This window comes from Anomaloglossus baeobatrachus, chromosome 5 (genome assembly GCF_048569485.1).
Source record: "Anomaloglossus baeobatrachus isolate aAnoBae1 chromosome 5, aAnoBae1.hap1, whole genome shotgun sequence".
Taxonomy (NCBI): domain Eukaryota; kingdom Metazoa; phylum Chordata; class Amphibia; order Anura; family Aromobatidae; genus Anomaloglossus; species Anomaloglossus baeobatrachus.
The window spans coordinates 91,457,014-91,479,910 of record NC_134357.1 but is presented as its reverse complement, the minus strand read 5'-3'; positions in this window follow the sequence as shown (position 1 = coordinate 91,479,910).

Here is a 22,897-nt window from a genome sequence, read left to right as displayed (position 1 = left end):
GGTGTCAGTCTGATTCTTGGGCTCCCCGCCATGACTTGGAGTGGGAGCAGTGGTGACTGCAGCCGGTGTGTCTCTAGCTAGCTGGGTTGGGTGCATGGCTGAAACGTGTTTTTCACTATGACACTCCTCACACTTGACGATGGATTTACAGTCCTTGGCCATGTGCTCAAGTGATGTGCAGCATTTGAAACAGATCCCAAGCTCTGTGAGGACTTTCTTGCGCTCCTGTAGGGTTTTGGATCTAAACCCTCTGCACTTGTTCAGTGAATGCGGTTTTTTATGGATGGGGCATTCTTGATTGAAATACTTATCTCGTGATGAGATGGTGTTCTGTTTATCTGTGCGTGCTGCAGGTTATGGTAGCTCAGTCTTCCTGACACTCACAGTGTTCTTAATGTCTCTGCGTTTGTGTATGGCACCTTCATACCTTGATGATGATGATGTTGCAGCTGCCGAAGTGTTGAACTCTAGGAAGTCGAGGCTGGGGTCGTTCCTCATCTGGGCCTGCTCGTCAATGAACTTGCAGAACTGAATAAATGGGGGAAAGGTGACGTCATTCATTCTTTTGTACCTTGAGACTGACGTTGCCCATTTCTCCTGCAGACTGTATGGCAGCTTCACCACGATTGGGTTCACTCCTTGGGCTGTATCCAGGTAGCACAGCCCAGACAGACGAGGATCTCTTTTGGCGAGCTCCAGCTCCATGAGCAGATCACTTAGGTCTTGAAGCTTGTGGACTTCTTTAAGGTTGATCTTTGGGATGTCCTGCAGTCTCTTGAATAGGGCTTTCTCTATTGCTTCTGCGCTGCCAAAGGTGCGTTCCAGTCTCTGCCATGCAGCAGCGAGACCTGCTTCTGCTTGTCCCACATAGACGGTTCTGAGGCTCTTGATACGGTTTGTAGAGCCTGGGCCCAACCACTTGATCAGGAGGTCGAGCTCCTGTTCCGCAGTGAAGTTGAGATTGGCGATGGCTGCCTTGAAAGTTGCTTTCCAGGCCCTGTAGCTCTCTGCACGATCATCAAATTTCGTGAGACTAGTGTTGATTAGCTCTGTGCTCACCATGAACCTGGCAAACTCAGACATATCTGATTTCTCACCACTTGTTGCCACGACGACTCGTGATGCCCCTGGGGCATATGGGCTGCCTGGCGTGAATGGATGAGATGTTCCTGGGTAAAATGACGTTGCTGCAGGGTTGAGCTGTGGTTTAGCCTCTGTAGATTCTGATGACCGCTGCTTGAGCTGTGGAAGTGGGTCAGGAAACACTTGGTTGCCATCTTGCTGTGGTGGCTGTGTTTGAGAGGGCACCTCTTGGTGACTGTTATTAATTTGCTCGGGTGCTTTAGGTGGCACTGGCACTGGTAGAGGTAAGTTGGAGGTTTTGGTGTTGTCGGCTTGGACGGTACTGCAAACCGGGGTTGCTACAGGTAACTGATTCAGTACATAGTCTCTTGTGCGATCAACTGGATTGTCTGCTTCCAGTGGTGGCGAGTCAGCTGGATCAGGACCTTGGATCAATGCTTGCTCAAGTAGTCTCATTTTAGCTAGCGCAACTTCCTCTTCCATCTATGACCGAAGAATCTTTATCCGAGCCTCCGCTTCTGCCCTTTTGGCTTCCGCTTTAGCAGCTTCTGCTTTTGCATGGGCTTCTGCTTTAGCGGCTTCTGCTTTTGCAAGGGCTTCTGCTTTAGCAGCTTCTGCTTTTGCAAGGGCTTCTGCTTTAGCAGCTTCTGCTTTTGCAAGGGCTTCTGCTTCTGCCCTTTTGGCTTCTTCCTCTACTTCTCTTTCTGTGAAGGAACGTCACACCTTGGATTCCTCTGCTCTTATGCGGACCTCTAGTATCCTGTCGCTCAGGGCTGAGCTTCTTGAGGATGATGACCCGGATGACCGAGAGGAACGTCTAGATGAGGTTGATTGGTGTGATCTGGTTTCTTGCTGGTGAGAGATACGGTGTTCGGCCTTGTCTATGGCATCTTGCACCTTGGCATCTCTTTCCTTGTTTACCTCTTCTGCCTTGCTCAGGTCTGAAAGAGCTTCATCAATTTTAGAGTCTTTTAGAAAGGTAATGTACCTTGTTGACAGTCTCTTGTATCTTTCATGAGCTGTGTTCAGCCGTTCCAGAGCGGCTTGTAAGCATGTGGCATCACCTGATGAGGATTCAAGTCTTGGCATGTAATAGGTGACTCGTTCCCACTGTTCTTCCAGGTGTTCACATGACTCATCTTTCATAGTGTGATAGTTTTCAGCGGCCTTTATTGTGGGTTTGGAAGAGCGCTTCGGTCGGACAACTTGGTCTGCTGAAAGCATGGGCTCTGCCTCCTGGGCTTCATAATGGACAGTATCAGATTGTATTTGCTCTGTTTCAGCAGTGGGGAACTGTCCAAGGTCTTTTTCAGCCATTTTGATTTAAGGTGTACTGTCTCTTTAAGAAACTTGACTTTTGAATAGGGGTCCAAAAATAGTTGTGCAGCTCTGCAAGGACTCCCTGATGAGATTCCCAAGGTGTCTTTAGTAAAACTTGGGGTTCGCAGTGCAGCGATGTGCAGTAATGGGGTATAATGTACTGCAAGTCTATAGAAGGCGTTTAGCAGGAGAGAAACAGCAGGTGCATAAACTGTCCCTTTACAATGCAGCAGAGGTGACACAGGACGTGGCAGATGGGAGAGCTTCCCCTTAGGCTTGTCCAGGCATGCACTGTGCAGGCAGACTAGTGCACAAAGCGTGTTGCTAGGCAGATTACATGGGAAGTTACAGGGCTCTTAGGGATCTGTAGCCGGGGTATTGAGCTCTTAAGCAGTCTTCTGACTGTTCTGTCCCCACTTAAAGGCGATGGAAGGTGCGTAGTTGTGAGAGGTTGTGAGAATCTTACCTTCGTTTTTCCTATAGGTGGGGCAGACAGGACCAGAGCACTCCAGAGTGAAACATGCACATGCTGAGATGAAACAATGGTGGTTTATTTTCTCCAAAGGTTAGGACATGCAGAGTACAGTAATCCAAGTACTTGGCATTGTAATTCTCAGTGATGCTTGCCTCTGTAGCTACTACGTGGTCAGAAGACTTTGCTCCTAGTAGCTCCAATCCAATATGGGAAGTTGTTCTCACAAACTCTGATTTGGAAATGAACATCCCAGGATGTGATGCAAGAGGGTCATCAGACACTCCCATGGGCTGGGCAAAAGAAACAGAGGAGCCGAAAGGTCTGACCAGTAGATGGCAGCAGAGACAAGCATGAAAAACATTAAATAACAGTTTTAACTAAGACAAATAGAAACAGCACAGTTATATAGGATAAGATTACCTGTGGCAAGTGGGGGAGGGGTGCATGGTCAGAAGGTATGACCCTCTTAATATAGATAAAATGACTGATGGCACTCACCAAAATGAGGTGTGAACAGGTGCATAACTGAACATGACATGAAATACAAAAAAAGACAAGTTGCACTCTGTGCACCCCTCCCCCACTTACCACAGGTAATCTTATCCTATATAGCAGGTTCCTACTTCCCCATACACAGGAGGTTTTTAACCCAGAGAGAGGCTTCAGCACAGTGTAGGTACCCAGTTACAAGATATGCCGTGAAGTGGCAATTGGGCAGATATACAAATGGCCATTTATATATTCTAAATATCTCTTTTTTCTTCGATTTTCCTTAGCAGTAATGCAGGTCCATGTTCACACATTCATGGTTTCCATACTTTAGCATTATCACAGCGCAAACTGTCTTTTTTTTAATTTTGATTATATAAAAGTCACTGTCCAAATATTTTTGCACCTCACTTTATATGGTGGGAAACCACTTTAATCCTGAAAGCTAAAAATAAATTGTCCTCATTCTGTTACAGAATATAAAATGTTTATAATATTTCTGAGTAATGTGCATAGGATATAAATAATGATTAAAGCCAACAATCATTTAAACAATTTATATACTTATCACTTAAAAATGTATATACTTTATATACTTGTTATCCCAAGGCGTGAGGAATGGTGCATGGCAGAGATTCCCTCTAAGGTCCTGCAGTAGACATAACAGAGTGCTAGGCAGCTTGTTGACTGTAAATTACTTCTGTATGTATATTTATAACCTTCCCTTGGTAAAGTAGGATTTTTTTTCCCACACTAATGGAAAGAATGTTTTGTGGCCAATATTTTTTTGTAAATAGCAATAGCAATTTTTTATTTTTATTGGAAGAGTAGTTTTTAGGCATCAATTTAGTGGCACTGAATTATGTTTTTTCTTGTATAGGGTATAAAAAAACAATTCTTCCACTTTTTTTTCATTTTGTATGGAATTCACTGTGTATATTTATATGTCATAAGTGTGTATGGGAAAAACAACAGACTTCTTTCAGATGCTGATTACACTACTTTAGAGGTTTTCCCAGTCACGAGCACCTTATCACGCAGGGACAGTTGTTGTCCTTACACCCTCAGAGATGACAGAAATATACATCATTTTGTGGAAAAAGAGTTAGCAACTGCAGGGTAAAACCATACCAACACCGGTTCCGTTAGTGGACTCCACTTTGTCATAATATCAATTAAGTCCTAATGCATTTTTTCATCTTTGCAGGAGTTAGCCAAGCATAGTACATAGATGGGGGAATTGGGGTGTCTGTCTTTATGGGATGCACTTACAGGTGCATCTCAATAAATTATAATATCACCAAAAAGTTAATTTATTTCAGTAATTTAATACAAAAAGGAAAACGCATATATTATATAGAGACATTACACACAGAGTGATCTATTTCAAGTGTTTATTTCTGTTAATGTTGATGATCATGGCTTGCAGCCAATGAAAACCCAAAAGTCATTATCTCAGAAAATTAGAATAATTACCACAAAACACCTGCAAAGGCTCCCTAAGCATTTAAAATGGTCCCTTAGTCTGGTTCAGTAAGCTACACAATCATGGGAAAAACTGCTGACTTGACACATGTCCATAAGGCAGTTATTGACACACTCCACAAGGAGGGTAAGCCACAAAATGTCATTGCTAAAGAAGCTGGCTGTTTACAGAGTGCTGTACCCAAGCATATTAATGGAAAGTTGAGTAGAAGGGAAAAATGTCGTAGAAAAAGGTGCACAAGCAACTGAGATAACCGCAGCCTTGATAGGATTGTTAAGAAAAGGCCATTCAAAAATTTGGGAGAGATTCACAAAGGGTGTACTGCTGCTGGAGTCAGTGCTTCAAGAGCCACCACACACAGACATATCCAGGACATGGGCTACAACTGTCACATTTCCTTTTGTTAAGCCACTCATGACCAATAGACAACGCCTGAAGCGTCTTTCCTTGGCCAAGGAGAAAAAGAACTGGACTGTTTCTCAGTGGTTCAAGGTGTTGTTTTCAGATGAAAGTAAATTTTACATTTCATTTGGAAATCAAGGTCCCAGAGTCTGGAGGAAGAGTGGAGAGGCCACAATCCAAGCTGCTTGAGGTCTATGGTGAAGTTTCCACAATCAGTGATGGTTTGGGGAGCCATGTCATCTGCTGGTGTAGACCACTGTGTTTTATCAAGACCAAAGTCAGCGCAGCCGTCTACCAGGAAATTTTAGAGCATTTCATGCTTCCCTCTGCTGACAAGCTTTTTGGAGATGGAAATTTCATTTTCCAGCAGGACTTGGTACCTGTCCACACTGCCAAAAGTATCAATACCTGGTTTAATAGCCACAGTATCACTGTGCTTTATTGGCCAGCAAACTCGCCTGACCTAAACCACATAGAGAATCTATGGGGTATTGTCAAGAGGATGATGAGAGACACCAGATCCAACAATGCAGATGAGCTGAAGGCTGCTATCAAAGTAATCTGGCTTCCATAACACCTCAGCAGTGCCACAGGCTAATCACCTCCATGCCACGCCGCATTGATGCAGTCATTTATGCAAAAGGAGCCCAAGTATTGAGGCATTTACTGTACAGACTTTTCAGTAGGCGCCAACATTTCTGAGTTGAAAATATTTTTTTTCAGTTGGTCTTATATAATATTCTAATTTTCTGAGATAATGACTTTTGGGTTTTCATTGGCTGTAAGCCATAATCATCAACAGAAATAAACACTTGAAATAGATCACTCTGTGTGTAATGACTATATATAATATGTGTTTCCCTTTTTATATTGAATTACTGAAATAAATAACTTTTTGATGATATTCTAACTTATTGGGATGCACTTGTATATTCTGCCTGATCTTTAAAGGTGTTATCCAGTATTTTTATACTGATGACCTGTCCTTAAAATTGGTCATCAGTATCAGATTGGTACTCAGTCAGCACCCTCACCGATCAACTCCAGCGGTGTCCGGATGTAAACTGCGTCTGAAGAGTAATGCTCATAGTCATTGTTACAGTATCACATAGGAGGATCTTGGCAAGTTATTGAGAAAATTCACACAAAGCAAACAATATAAATATTGATAATATTGATAATTAAAGGGGTTGTCCACTACTTAGACAACCCCTACTCATCCCCCTTGTTCGCCCCTGTAAAAATAAATAAGGCTATACTCACCTCCGGTGTGGTCGCGGTTCCTGCAATGTCTAAAGGTGTGTTCCCGGGGCCCACGTGATATCGGTGCCGGCTTCCTTCTCCCCACCTTTGGATGTTTGATCAATAAGTCAATGCAGTGCTCACACCCTGCTCCAATGTCCGAAGGCGGGGAGACAGACGTCGGGCGCTAATTGGTTGCAGGTCTCGCATGTCATAACAATGTCTTGTGGGTCCTGGGAATGCGAGTTCAGACATCGCTGGAACCGCGGCTGCACCGGTGGTGAGTATAGGCTTATTTATTTTTATGGGGGCAAACAAGGGGGATTACTAGGGGTTGTCCAAGTAGTGGACAACTCCTTTAAGCTATTATTATTTATATTGTTTGTTTTGTGTGAGTTTTCTCAATAACTTGCCAAGATTATCCCATGTGATACAGCAACAATGATGATGAAAATTGCTCTTCAGACACAGTTTACATCCAGCTATCGCTGGAGTTGATCAGATAACCCCTTGAAGAAAAGTTTAATAGAGAGAACTCAAATGTAGCTGATGTGGGTGAATTAATGATTCTGGACCCATGCACTCGCAATGTCCCCACACACTGATATGTCCCCCATTTTTGCCCCTAACAGATATAATGTCCCATATTCTCGCCCTCATACAGTAATAATTGAGGCAACAATATAGTGAGAATTTGATGCACTTCTCACATAGCAATGAAAAATAAAAAAAAACAACATTCCCCTTACCTATTAACACTCTTATAGTAAGAAGCTCCTTCTGCCTTCTTCGTTGCGGCACAATACAGTGAGGTTATTACATCACTTGTGATGTGACACCTGCTGTCACCCGATTCTGCGGGCCTCTGCTAGTCCGATGACACATACTGTATACAGTGGTACCTCGCTTAACGAGTAACCCACTTAACGAGAATTTCACTTAACAAGCAAAGCTTTCTGTAAATTTGTAACTCGGCTTATGAGAAAGCTTTGCTGTACGAGCAAAATCCTCACCGCACACACTTCCGGTTCTGTACATCCACCCCGCTCTGACCCGCTCTTGCAGTCCACACAAACACACACAAGCACGCACAAACACACACAAACACGCACGCACACACATACAGTATCATGCTCACCTTACTTTCCGTTCTATCGCCGGCCTCATGGTTCTTGTAGTCCGCCGGTACATCGCGACGAGGGAGGAATCCTCACGGCGAACTAAAAGACCCAGGAGGCCGGCGATGGAACGGAAGGTAAGGTGAGCATAATATGTGTACCTTCCGTTCCTTCGCCGGCCTCCTGGGTCCTGTAGTTCGCCGCTCCAGGATGTGTATCAGCAACCATAGCGACGAGGCAGGAACTTCGGCTGTCAGATGCTTCTCAAAGGCAGCGCACTGGCCAATCAGAGGCAAGCGGCTCCTGCCTTTGACGTCAGCGCTCTGTCAGTGGAAGTTCCTCCTTCGTCGTGATGGTAACCCGATACACAGCCCTTACTAGCGAACAGCAAGTGCCAGCAGACCGGCGATGGAACAGAAGGTAAGGTGAGCATAATATGTGCGTGTGCATGCGTGTTTGTATGTGTTTGTTTGTGTTTGTGTGAGTTTGTGCATGTGTGGAATGGCACAATAGGGCACCAGGATGGGACATTTAACAAGTTGTGGAGGGAATTATCTGCATTGCAATGATTTCCTATGGGAAATCTTGCTTTGCTGAACGAGTAACTTGGTTAACAAGCACACTCCCAGAACGGATTGTTCTCGTTAACCAAGGTTCCACTGTATATATTGTAGGTCAGGGAGCCAGTGGCTCTCTGCGCCACAAAAAGTTTCCACTGGATGTGCATCCCAGGACTCACACCTGAAAATACAGCTGGCACCAGAAGGCCTTCTCTGCCTCGGACCTTGCGATTATCACTTGTTGCCCCTGGGGCCAGTGGGCAACGCTTCCATCTGATAAGGAAGCAGCAGCATTTAGCCTTCCTTGTCACACAGCTCAGGTCACCGCTTGGGGTGAGATACTCCGCAATGACCATATAATTTGATAGACGTGCTATAGTAAGCAAAATTCTGATTTTCTAGTTATCAAACTTATGAATGTCCAAAATATATCTAAGATTCTCACAATGAAATACCTCACACAGCATCTATGACTGTTACACAAGACACTTTATTACTTTATTACTAATTGATCTGATTTATACATAAGATTTGGATCATTTTTTTCTAATAAATTCATTATTTGCTATGCTACTAAAATCAAGGAGTTGAATGGTCAAGACTCAAGATTATTTATTTACAAGTCTAGAGACTCTGCTAATTGATTTATACAGAGGTCCAAAGCACTTAGCACTCTCTTCAGCAGAGTACTATGCATGTTTAAACTTATTTCTGGTCTTTGAAGTTTTCTTTTTATTTCTCAGAATAAATCTCTATAGCTAATGTAGTTGTGAGGAAGCCCGGGGAGGCAGTCGCGGGTGAGGCACAGATCTTGTTCTCCCCGGCACCCCACAGGGGGGGTTGTGGTCCTGGCTGGGTGTGTGGTCTTGTGTGGTGCAGGTGATACCTTCACTCATCACCATTGCCTCTGGTGAACAAGGACCCATCCACAGTGAAGATAGTAACAGAGGCCAACAGTTCTTAAAATAAGGCCGCTTTACACGCTGCGACATCCCTAGCGATGTCGCTAGTGATTGCACCCGCCCCCGTCGTGCGTGCGTCACTGGCAAATCACTGCCCGTGGCGAACAATATCGCTAGTATGTGTCACACGAACATACCTTCCTAACGACGTGGCTGTGGCCGGCGAACAAACTCTTTATTAAGGGGGAGGTTCATGTGGCGTCACAGCAATGTCAAACAGTGGGCCACCAATAGAAGCAGAGGGGCGGAGAGCAGCCGCACTAACGTCACTCCCACCTCATTGCCGGAGGACGCAGGAATGCTGTTGTTCGTCGTTCCCAGGGTGTCACACGTAGCGATGTGTGCTGCCTCAGGAACGACGAACAACCTGAGTCCTAAAAGATCAACGATTTTTTGGAAAGAAACGATTTGTGGCGTTTTTGGGATCGTTAGTGGTCGCTTGTAGGTGTCACACATAACAACGTTGCTAACGACGCCAGATGTGCATCACAAATTTCGTGACCCCAGCGATATCTCATTAGCGATGTCGTTGCGTGTAAAGCGGCCTTTACTGTACTTTATTGAACAACTTCAACAGTTCGTTCAAGACAACATTACATGAGACAGGGACACACAATTTAAGCACAGTTTCCAAAGTACAAGACACCATTGGACACATTTCCTTCTTTATCTCTTCAACCATTACCTTCTGTCATCCAGCCGAGCATCACAGTACTGTATGTAAAAGTCATTCTAGTCCACTTGCGATTTCATGTCATAGTTACATATGTTGAAAAAAGACCTAAGTCAATCTAGTCATCGCAGCAACAGGGACTTATGACTTCTTTCAGATCTGCCGCCCAGGACTCCTTACTCAATTCACATAAATTCCCGTTTCTGTCTGTTCCCACTGAGTTGTAAGCTTTACTACTTGTGCTAAGCATCCTCCTTGAGACCATTCACTAGTGGAGCAAGTCTGTTCTTGTCCAGAGTTATATTGTGATACTGACCTTCAGTGTATCTGTCTGGTTTGTCAGATTTCGCTGTCTCACTCCAGTCTAAAGCCTGCTTTACACGTTGCAATTTCGCATGCGATATCGTATGCGATTTGCAACACCCCCATCGTATGTGTGGCACGTTCAATTTGTTGAACGTGCCGCACAAACGATTAACCCCCGTCACACGTACTTACTTTCCATACGACCTCGATGTGGGCGGCGAACGTCCACTTCCTGCAGTGGAAGGGACATTCGGCGTCACATCGACGTCACGCGGCAGCCGGCCAATAGAAGCGGAGGGGCGGAGTTGAGCGGGATGTAAACATCCCGCCCACCTCCTTCCTTCCGCATTGTGGGCCGGGAGCCGCAGGACGTAGGTAAGATCTGTTCATCGTTCCCGGGGTGTCACACACTGCAATGTGTGCTACCCCGGGTACGATGAACAATCTGATGTGCAATTCTAGAGAAAGGTGCGATGTGTATGCGATAAAAGTTTTACCGTTCAATCGCAATCGCACGTACCTGTCACACACTGCAATGTACCTTACGATGCTGGATGTGTGTCACTTACGACGTGACCCCGCCGACACATTGTAAGATACATTGCAGCGTGTAAAGCAGGCTTTAGGCTCCTGTGCTGTGCTCTGTTTCCCTCTCTGCTGAGCCATAGTCAGGTTCGGTCGCTTTCCTTGTTCTAAACACTTTGTTTGTTAGTTCAACGCCTTTCGGCCAACAAGTGTTGCCAATCCTGTAACTAAATCTGGCTACACCCGGCTGGTGTAGCTATTTAAAGCTTTCCCGGGTTTCCATTTCTTACTGGTAATATTTCTGAAATGGGTCCTGCTTGGAATTACAGCCTGTTTGCCTAGCATTCCTCCTGGCACATTATTACTTTTGGTTACCTTGTTTTTACTCTAAAACCTTCCCCCAGATTCTTTAGGAGGTAGGTGGAACCCTCGATGGCCGCTTAGAAAGCAAAGGTCCCAGTGGTCATCTTAGTCCTCCAGGTAGCTTTGTTTTAGTCTGCGCAGGGGCCATGGGGGAGTGCGCACCTGGGACCTTTAGTCTGTGCAAGAACCGGACGGGTCATGTGTAATAGTTTTTAGTTAGACAATTTTTTACGATATATTCCAGATGTGTGCATAACAACCACAAACACACAAGTCAAATCTTGAAAGGCAGAAAGCAATATCATTTGCAAGTTTTAATGGGAAATGACAAAGTTTTCACACCTTTTCCACATCAAACCCTTAATTACAATACCATCCATATTTTTCACGCATGTGAAACACGGATGACAAACATATACCAAACGGATGTCAGCACACAGACACATACGTGAGTACAACACTGACATCTGAATGAGGCCTTAGATTGTGTGTTCGGCTCAGCTTAAAAAAATTTGGTGAAAAGTCCTCTTTAAAGTGTGATGACATGAACCATACCATCATCATGCTTTACTAGATTCTAAAGTTTTACATTAGAACTAGAAAAAGAGAAAAAGCGATATCATACACACCTACACCTACACATTGTACATTGGATGATCAATGATATGGGTACCACTAGCTTGCACTGTACATGAGTGATGTCCTGTTACCACTGAGAAACCTAAGAATTTGTTCGAAAAAAATAAGGGTTTGGATACATTATGTTCACTTTTACATAGCTGCAATCTCTTTAATAGTGTCTGTAGGAGGCTCTGTTACTCAGCGGTGCATACTACGCCTATTAAGGTTGCCTAAAATAGCAGCATACATCCCAATCAATAGCAATCTTTCAAATGGAGCAGTTACATTTTATTGCATATTGCATGTATGCTGTGTATGCGCCAAGCATACAAATGATTCATTTCATAGTAGCCAGATATCTCATTGCAAAACACTGATACTACAGACATCATTTTCTGTGTTTTTTATGCAAATCTTACAAAAAATGCAAGACAAATGTGAAAAAACACATTTTTCCCCAATTTCCTGTGTAATAGTTTTAAATAAATATTGTTTTATTTTTTCTTACTACGCCTCTAGCTTTATTTTTCTATTTGTTCTCAGAATGTGGATATCAAATAAGTTGGTATGTTTCTTTTTCAGACTAGTATATGATCTAAAATATGTTGATGTCATTTATTTTAAAATGGAAATTCTATTTTCAAAACTTGAATATAGAGAAACCTTACGTTGTAGGGATACATGGGATAAACTTAACAGAATAAACCTTTTCAAAGCACAATGTTTTCATCACTATATATCCTAATGTATACACATTTGGGTATTGTTTGCCCATTGGACCTGTAGATTTTTGTTTTGTTTTTTATTGCTGAAATCTGACATAACATAGTTATAAATTCTTATAAAATATTTTTTACTTTTTTGTAGCCCTTTACACAACTAGTGTATTTGTTTTGGATTATAAGACGCACCGGATTATAAGACGCACCCCAAATTTAGAAGAAGAAATAGGAAAAAAAATATTTTTTTCATGTAAAAATGGGATGTCTTGTATTATTATGGTTCGTCTTATAAGCTGAATGTAGCTTTACGGGGTTGGTGAAGCGGGGTCATACGAAGCCAACGGAGGCACAAGTGGGGCGATTCTACAGGCCCTGGGCTGTGAGGAGGGGGTGTACTGGCAGCGAGAGGCAGGATCCATAAATCTCCCAATGATGCACCTCATAAAAATGACGTTGATGGCAGTGCATGCACAGATTGATATCACAGAGAGCTGAGTTCGGAACCATATTCCTGAAGAACATCGCGTTTGTCAACAAGAGATTAATGGTGACTGCCTCACGCCGCCAGTACACCCCCTCCTCACAGCCTAGGGCCTGCAACATTGCTCCACTTGTGAAGCCGCCAGCTTCCTATGACCCTGCTCCTCCGCCCTGCGCCCCCTGGAGAACTACATTTGGCTTATAAGGCGCACACCCATCTTCCCCACAATTTTGGTGGCTGAAAAGTGCGTCTTATAATTCAAAAAATGCAGTATTTTTATAACTTAAACTTAACGCTAACCCTAATTACGATTAGAAAAGATATAAAAATGTAAAATATAAATAATTAGTATGTTTGTTTCTTTACATTGGGGACAGCTCTGTCGAAAGGTACCCGTCTCATCTTTCACAAAATTACAAATATATCGGGTTGCATTGCGACCCATCCCTAGAGCACTGCAATCGGGACAAGCAAGTGGAAAGAAATCCAATTGCTTCGGACTTTTTGCCACTTGCTTGTCACAGTGGCAGCAAACTCAGAGCCGCAATGCACCCCATTCACTTGTATTGCGCTTCAATGTACCAGCGACACCTAGTTAATTTTGGTCACATAACAAGTGTAATGCGGGCGTCACACGGGACGATCTATCGTGCGATCGCACGAGCGATCGTAACCGCCCCCGTTGTTTGTACGTCATGGGCAATTAGTTGCCTGTGGCGCACAAAGTCGTTAACCCCCTGTCACACGTACTTACCTCCCGGACGACCACGCTGTGGGTGGCGAACATCCTCTTCCTGAAGGGAGAGGGACGTTCGCCGTCACAGCGACGTCACACAGCGGCCGGCCAATAGACACGGAGGGGCGGAGATGAGCGAGACGTAAACATTCCGCCCACCTCCTTCCTTCTGTATTGCTGGCGGGACGCAGGTAAGCTGTGTACATCGTTCCCGGGGTGTCACACGGAGCGATGTGTGCTGCCCCAGGAACGATGAACAACCGGCGCACAGAAGATGAAACGACTTTTTGAAAATGAGTGACGTGTCAACGAGCAACGATAAGGTGAGTATTTTTGCTCGTTCACTATCGCTCGCAGCTGTCACACGCTACGATATGTCAAACGATGCCCCACCGACATATCGCCCGATATATCGTACCGTGTGACGCCCGCATAACAGTCAATGTCACTATGTAGCCCCAGTTTACAGTTCTACCATTATTCTCTTCTTCTTATATAAATCTCCCAGAATGCAAAATTTGACAACAATTTGAACATTGATGTATATTCTAAGGGTAAACGTTTCTACTTGTGGAGCGCACCAATCCAGATGTATAGGCCGTGCAATTCTCCTCTGTGAATTAATTAGCCTTTTCATAGAGGATGATAACAGGAACTCTAGCACCACCTATTGGATATTGGAACGCTAAAAATAAATATTAAAGGGGTTGTCCACTACTAGGACTAACCCTTCTGATTCTATATGTTTCCTCAGGTAAAATGTAAAAACCTATACTCACCTCCTGTACTGGTGCAGTTTCAGCGGTGTCAGTACTTGTGTAACTGGGGCTCATGTAATGTCCCGTGATCCCTTTGTCCAATCAGTGCCAGCATCTGTCTCCCCATCTTCAGATCAATTGAACAACCAACAGGAAGTGAGTGCAGTTGTAGTGCTCACTTCCTGTTGATTAACTTGTTTGGTCCGAAGGCGGGGAGACAGAAGCCGCCACTGATTGGACACGGGGCTCGCGTAACATCACAACATCACGTTAGTCCTGGGAACGTGAACTGTTGGACCACTGGAATGGCAATGAGTATAGGCTTTTATAGTTTACCTGGGGGAAACATGGAATTAGAAGGAGATGTCCTAGTAGTGGACAACCCTTTTAAACCTTGAAGTTAAGTCCCTTTCCTCTCTGAAGAGTGTATTTGTATATTTAAGTCCCCAGAGGAGCACTACATGGCCTATAAATCTTTTTGCACTAGCTTGGCACTCTCCACAAGGAGAAACGTTCCCTATTTAAACTCCCCTTCAGAAGCCTCTCACCTTGCCAAATTAGTCCTCCAGCTTTGCACTGAGGAAAGGCAAAACCTTTGTAACACGTGCAAATAGAGCTGCGGTTTGGCCTCTTATCCGATGTCATGTAGCAAGGCTCATTAAATGAACCCAGTCTTGTCCCCTTGTAGTAATGTGCCCTTGTCCCCATCCTGTAGTAAGTGCCCATCTTGTAGTAATATGCCCATCCTTGTCCCCTTGTAGAAATGTTTCCATCCAGGTCCCCATCCTGTAGTAATGTACCCATCCTTGTCCCCATGTAGTATTGTGCCCATCCTTGTCCTCATCCTGTAGTAATGTGTCCATCCTTGTACTTATCCTGTAGTAATGTGCAGATCCTGATCCTCATCCTGCAGTAATGTGCCCATCCTTGTCCTCATCTTGTAATAATGTGCCGACCCTTGTCTGCTTGTAGTAATGTGCCCATCCTTGTGTTCATCCTGTAGTAAACTTTTAGGATTGTTACATCCAATATGTGGCACTAGAATTTGTCTTCTTTTCTTAAGAGGCTATTTTGGAGATGGATATACTATTAAGCATAAAAAGTTTGTAAACTGTCTTGAAAGTGACTAAACTCAGAATTACTGGCAGATAGAAATCTTAATGTAGATTAGCACTCATGTGGTAGCAGTAATTATTTTTAGCTAGTGACAGTTAAGGCCCCGTTACTAGAGTTGAGCGCGGTTCGCGGTTCGTGGTTCTCCAGTTCGCGGCTCGAGTGATTTTGGGGGCTGTTCTAGATCGAACTAGAACTCGAGCTTTTTTGCAAAAGCTCGATAGTTCTAGATACGTTCGAGAACGGTTCTAGCAGCAAAAAGCAGGGCTTTTTACAGCTACAGTGTGCAGGAGCCATCGCTGGCAGCCTGCCAGAAGGTGGTAACCAAGATAAACATCGGGTATCCAACCAAAGCGCTTTGGTTAGTAACCCGATGTTTATCCTAGTTACGTGCAGGAAGCCCACACTTCCCCGCTCAGCTCGCTCCACCCCCTCCTGCCCGCGGCATGTACACACGTACACACACACACACACACACACACACACTCTGCACACATGGCCCCGCTCGGCTTACCTGCGGTGATGAAGTCCCGCCATCCCGACCTCAGCGCTGTCACTGTCCTCCATGGCCGCCGCTTGTCACATCACCTTCTCTCGCTTCCGACCCGAGACTGACTAGCGGTGACGTCACGGGCCTCTCGCGATACTTGGCTGTGAAGGCGGCGGTCATTGAACTCAGTGACAGGTGCTGTCGGCAGTGCAGGAGATCAGCGCAGGTAATGTACCTCGTTGACAGAAGCACTTGTCATGCCCTGCAGTGACCTGGGCTGACCTATTGATGTTAGCTCAGGTCACTGCACTGCTCTCCCAGCCAATGGGGAACATTCTGCTCTTCATTGACTGGGACAGTGTGGATCGTCATGGCAACCCCTTGGATTACACCAGACCTGGATTTGTTTTTCTTTCTAATAAATTGGTTAAAGAGGGAATGTATTAGGGAGTGTTTTTTCAAATAAAAATGTGTTTGTCGTCTATTTTTTTTATTACTGACTGGGTTGGTGATGTCGGGTATCTGATAGACGCCTGACCTCACCAACCCCAGGGCTTGATGCCAGGTGACATTACACATCTGGTATTAACCCCATATATTACCCCGTTTGCCACCGCACCAGGGCGCGGGATGAGCTGGGGCGAAGCACCAGGATTGGCGCATCTAATGGATGCGCCACTTCTGGGGCGGCTGTGGCCTGCTATTTTTAGGCTGGGGAGAGTCCAATAACCATGGACCTCCCTAGTCTGAGAATATCAGGCCCCAGCTGTCTGCTTTACCTTGGCTGGTGATCCAATTTTGGGGGGACCCCTACGTGTTTTTTTTAATTATTTATTTAATTTAAAATAACAGCGTGGGGTGCCCTCAGTTTTGGATTACCAGCCAAGGTGAGGTTGCCAGCTGTGGTCTGTAGGCTGCAGCCGTCTGCTTTACCATAGCTGGCTACAAAACTAGGGGGAACCCTACGTCATTTTTTTTTTCATTTTTTTGGCTAAATACAAAGCTAAGCACCCCTTAGTGCCACATGAAAGGCACCAAAGGGTGCAAAATTACAAAATGCAGGAGAGTGGGACATTATGTGTCTTTCTGCCATTATAATGACAGAAAAGACTGATATGAAGTGCACAAGCACAAGAAAATCACCAGAGCGCTCTATGCTGTATAAACCAGTAGAAAATGGCACTGGAGGGAACATGTGACCGCCTCATGTAGAATGAAGCTATGGATCCTGGGTAAATTTATGCATTTACCCTCCTTCAGTTTTTTTGCAGTACACAAAAAAAACGGAAGGCACACGGATGACAAACAGATGACATACGGACCGTCTACGGAACGGAAACGAATGCCACACGGATGCACCCGTGAAAAAAAACGGACTGTTTTTTGCAGACCGCAAAAATGGATCGGTCGTGTTAGGCTAAGTTCACACATCCTGTGTTTTCAATCCGTCAGGTCCGTCAGCAACGGATCAGTCATTTTCAAGATGTCAACTGATGCAACTGATGTGTTTTTCACAGGATTCCTTTCACAGGAATCCTGTGAAAAAACGGATCAGTTGCGTCCGTTACATCCGCTGTGCGTCCGTTTTTTGACGGATCAGTCATGATCCGTCTGTGTTTGGGACAGCCCAGTGGGCGTGCCAAGCATGCTGGGCATGCTCAGTAGAGCATGACGGAATCCTGCGCTGGATTCCGTTGTAAGACGGATTACGACGGAATCCAGCACCATAGACATGCATTACAAGCTTGACGGATGGCGACGGATTCCTGCGCGGCGCGTTAATTTTGACGGCCCGAAAAACGTTACATTCTGCGTTGCTCCCCGCTCGGCGGTCAGTCAAAAACGACGGACCGCGACGCAGCGGATGCAACGCAGGGTCATCAGTCGCAATCCGTCGCTAATAGAAGTCTATGGGGAAATACAGGATTCCTGCAAAATATTTTGCAGGATACCGTAATTCCCCAAGGCGACGGATTGTGACTGATGCAAAACACAGGATGTGTGAACTTAGCCTTAATGTAGCCTTATTCTGATCTGCTGTTTATAAACAGCAGGCAGAAATAAGTGAATAACGCCCCCCCCAGCGTCAGAAAATCTCCGGGGTTTCAGGGCTAGCTGAGACCCTGGAGATCATGATTCAGGACGGTTTTTCCGGTCCCCGCTCACGTGATCACAGGTATACACCGTACACCGATGATCACGTTACAGTAAATGACAGCGCCGGTAAAAAATTATTTATCTACCATCTGGCATGAACAAACACTTCTTCTCCACTTCTCCACTTCTTCTCCACTTTTTCTCCACTTTTTCTCCACTTTTTCTACATTTTTTCTCCACTTTTTCTCCATTTTTTCTCCACTTTTTCACCACCTTTTCTCCACTTTTTCTCCACTTTTTCCTCCACTTTTTCTACATTTTTTCTCCACTTTTTCTACATTTTTTCTCCACTTTTTCTCCACTTTTTTCAACTTTTTCTCCATTTTTTCTCCACTTTTTCTCCACTTTTTCTCCACTTTTTCTCCACTTTTTCTCCATTTTTTCTCCACTTTTTCTCCATTTTTTCTCCACTTTTTCTCCACTTTTTCTCCACTTTTTCTCCACTTTTTTTCAACTTTTTCTCCATTTTTTCTCCACTTTTTCTCCACTTCTCCACTTCTTCTCCACTTTTTCTCCACCTTTTCTCCACTTTTTCTCCATTTTTTCTCCACTTTTTCTACATTTTTTTCTCCACTTTTTCTCCACTTTTTCTCCACTTTTTTCTCCACTTTTTTCTCCACTTTTTCTCCACCTTTTCTCCACTTTTTCTCCATTTTTTCTCCACTTTTTCTACATTTTTTTCTCCACTTTTTCTCCACTTTTTCTCCACTTTTTCTCCATTTTTTCTCCACTTTTTTCTCCACTTTTTTCTCCACTTTTTTCTCCACTTTTTTCTCCACTTTTTCTACATTTTTTTCTCCACTTTTTCTACATTTTTTTCTCCACTTTTTCTACATTTTTTTCTCCATTTTTTTCTCCACTTTTTCTCCACTTTTTCTCCACTTTTTCTCCGTTCTTTTTCTATGGTCGGTCTACCCATTAGCTCTGCCATGCATAGTGTAGCTCTACACCTACTGCACATGTTACTTTATGATTGACATCTCTTTCGTACCAGAGCTGTCTAAGCCTACTCTGACCCCATATTTGTCATTACTATATTGTCCTTGTACTGTATTATGACATTTGTATCATGTGTTTCATTTCTTGCTGTGTTGCAATTTTTTTGCTGCATCCCAATTGTACCTCTACATTGTTCGAGTTTATGTTATTGTTCTCTCACTCTTATGTGATACTGATTATTGTCATTTTTCATGATTACATGCAGATAAGTCCAATCTGACGAAGGCTCAGGCCGAAACGTCATTTGTAACTTGTTTTGGACAAAAACATATATGCTTATGAAAAAAAAATTTTTCTTAATACGGACCAATAAAGAGTGATTTTGCATTACTATCCATTGTGACTTACTGACTTAGTCTGGGAGATTTAGAGTGCCGAGGTTACTCACTAATTTTATCTATTATTACCTCTGAGCACCTATAAACCAGTGAGCAGAGCTTCCTCTACAGTAGTTCTCCTGATTAGGCATGCCCTTACCTCATGAGCAGGGCATTGCAGCTTTGGTAGCAACCATTACGACATGGACTCTACTGCTGTGGACTCGGGGAGAGTGAGTGCAGATTCATTGCACCCACACTCCTCACATGAAGGGTCCGCACTCCTAGAAAATGGGGGATACGTTCCCTGAGTGTCTCCCCCCCATATTCTAGATGGTCCAGAGTCGTCGTGGGACCCCTTTATTTTTTTTCTTACAATAAATTGGTGAAAGAGGAAATGTTTTGGGGACTGTGTTTTCAAATAAATTTCTTTTGTCGATTTTTTTTTTTTGTTAGTACTGACAGTTTATGATGTTGGGTATCTAGTGGATGCGCCACGTCTGGGGTGCCTGCGGCCTGCTATTTTTAGGCTGTGAAGGCCCAATAACTATGGACCTTCCCACCCTGAGAATACCAGACCACAGCTGTCCGCTTTACCTTGGCTGGTGATCCAATTTGGGGGGGACCCTACTTTTATTGTGTAATTATTAATATTTATAAAATAATTATAAAAAAGAGCCTGAGGGGACCTCCACATTGGATCCCCAACCATGGTAAAGCTGCCAGCTGTGGTTTTCAGGCTACAGCCGTCTGCTTTACCCTAGCTGGCTATCAAAAATGGGGGGACCCAACGTCATTTTTTTTTAACTATTTTTTTAAATAGAAAAAATTAATGGGCTTCCCTGTATTTTGATTGCCAACCAAGGTAACGGCAGGCAGATGGGGGTGGCAACCCATAGCTGTCTGCTTTATCTGCGCTGAGAATCAAAAATACCGCGGAGCGCTACGTCATTTTTTTAAAGATTTATTTTTACAGCACTGTGATGTCCGGCAATCAAAATACAGGGAAGCCCATTTTATTTTTAGTTATTTAAATAAATAATTAAAAAAAATATATATGGGCTCCCGCTGCATTTTTTGTATTGCTAGCTAAGGGTAATCCAAGCAGCTACTGGCTGCTAACCGCCACTGCTTGGTGTTACCTTCACTGGCAATGGAAAATCCAGGGAAGCATTTTTTATTTTTTTTGCCAAAAAACTACAAAAAAATGACGTGAGCTTCGCCATATATTGGTATGCTAGCCAGGTATAGCAGGCAGGTGCTCGAAGAGTTGGATACAGCGCCAGAAGATGGCGCTTCTATGAAAATGCCATTTTCTGAGGCGGCTGCAGACTGCAATTCGCAGCAGTGGGGCCCAGAAAGCTCAGGCCAACCTGTGCTGCGGATTCCAATCCCCAGCTGCCTAGTTGTACCTGGCTGGACACAAAAATGGGGCGAAGCCTACGTCATTTGTTTTCTAATTATTTCATAAAATTCATGAAATAATAAAAAAAGGGCTTCCCTTTATTTTTGGTTCCCAGCCGGGTACAAATAGGCAACTGGGGGTTGGGGGCAGCTGTACCTGCCTGCTGTACCTGGCTAGCATACAAAAATATGGCGAAGCCCACATAATTTTTTCAGGGGGCAAAAAACTTCTGCATACAGTCCTGGATGGAAATTGGTTGAGGGATTTCACCAGCACAAAACTCCAGGCATTTTGTTCTTTAAAATAAAACTTCCTTTATTTTCTTATCATTAAAAAGTCCATGCTATGGTGGTCAAGCCCATGTCAGAGAGGACGCGTTTCGAACATCCAGTTCTTATTCAGTCTCTAAACCATCTAGTCACAGAACTGTTTAAAAAGGGCTGAACCCAAACATGTGATCAAATGCAAGGAGAGAGCAAGACAATTACAAAAACATTAACCCCTTGAGTTATATCACTCCATATAATGCTTATAACACTTATATATATACAAAGTATTTTTTTAGCCAGATTAATATGCAAACATCAATTCATTTCTTTTATTTAAACCTTTTGGAAATCTTGTGCCCATTAAAAACATCCATTTTATTTCTCTCTGAAAGAGGATATCTTTCAAATTTCCACCCCTTCTAGGTAGTTGAATTTTTTCAATGGCATTGACTTTCATGCCTGTTAAATTACCTGCATGTGCGTCGCGAAAATGTTGAGACGCTCCTGATAATTTTCTGGTGGTGGCATTATTAACATCATAAATGTGTTCAGATATCCTCTTTCTGAGAGAACGACAAGTGCTGCCTATATATTGTAACTGGCAAATAGTACACGATATTAAATAAACCACATGGTCTGAACTGCAGTTTATGAGTGACATTATTTTATACGTTTTTTTATCTGTAAATGAAGAAAATTCCTTCACATTTGACATATAACCGCATAGTCCACACGATCTGTGGCCACATTTGAAAGAGCCTGTGCTGGGTAACCAATTGCCAGTGTTTTTTTCTTTTTTAGTGGAACCGCACCTATTCATATGATCACTAGGTGATAACATGGATCCCAATGTAATGTTCCTTTTTGAAACAAATTTAACTCCATTTTTTAAGATTTTGTGTAATGTGTCATCTGTAGATAAAATGGGTAAATATTTTTTAATAATTTTGATTACATCATAATAATTTTTACTGTATGTTGTTGAAAAAACAACTGACAATTCTTTCTGGGGATTATCTCTGGTTTTATTCATGTCCAAATATTGTGACCTACTCACTTTGATTGCCTTGGTTTTGGCTTTCTGGAGATTTGTCATTTTATACCCTCTTGCCAAAAACCTTTTTTCAATAGTGCTGCATTCTACCTCAAAACCATTTTGGGTGTTGCAACATCTCCTAGCACGGACATATTCACCTGTAGGGATGTTATTTATAACATGCTTTGGATGGCAACTTCCCGCATGTAATAGTGAGTTGCCTGATATGGGTTTTCTATAAAGACTACAATTAATTTCTCCATTATCACCCTTCCCATGGAATTGTATATCCAAAAAATTAATTTTTGATACATCATGAAAAAAAGTGAAAAAAAGATTATGGGCATTATTATTAATGTATGATATGAAATCCTCAATTTTTTTGTTTGGATTTTGCCATACAATAAGTACATCATCTATAAATCTCAGATATAATGCTATATCCGAGAAAAAAGGATTGCACTGATTAAAAATATATTGTTCTTCCCACCAAAACATAAATATGCCTGCTAGAGAGGGGGAAAACCGTGCGCCCATTGAACATCCCTGTAACTGAATATATCCTTTATTTAAAAAGGTAAAATAGTTGTTTTTGAGTAAAAACTCAGTTACGTCAATCAAATAGTCCTGTAATTCAAGTGAGTAGTCAGAATATTTTTTGAGCAAATCTTTCAACGCTAAAATGGCAAGGGAATGTGGAATGGATGTATACAAAGATTGCACATCACAAGTTAACCAACTAAAATTATCTTGCCATTTCATCTGAGAAATAATATTCAACACATGTTT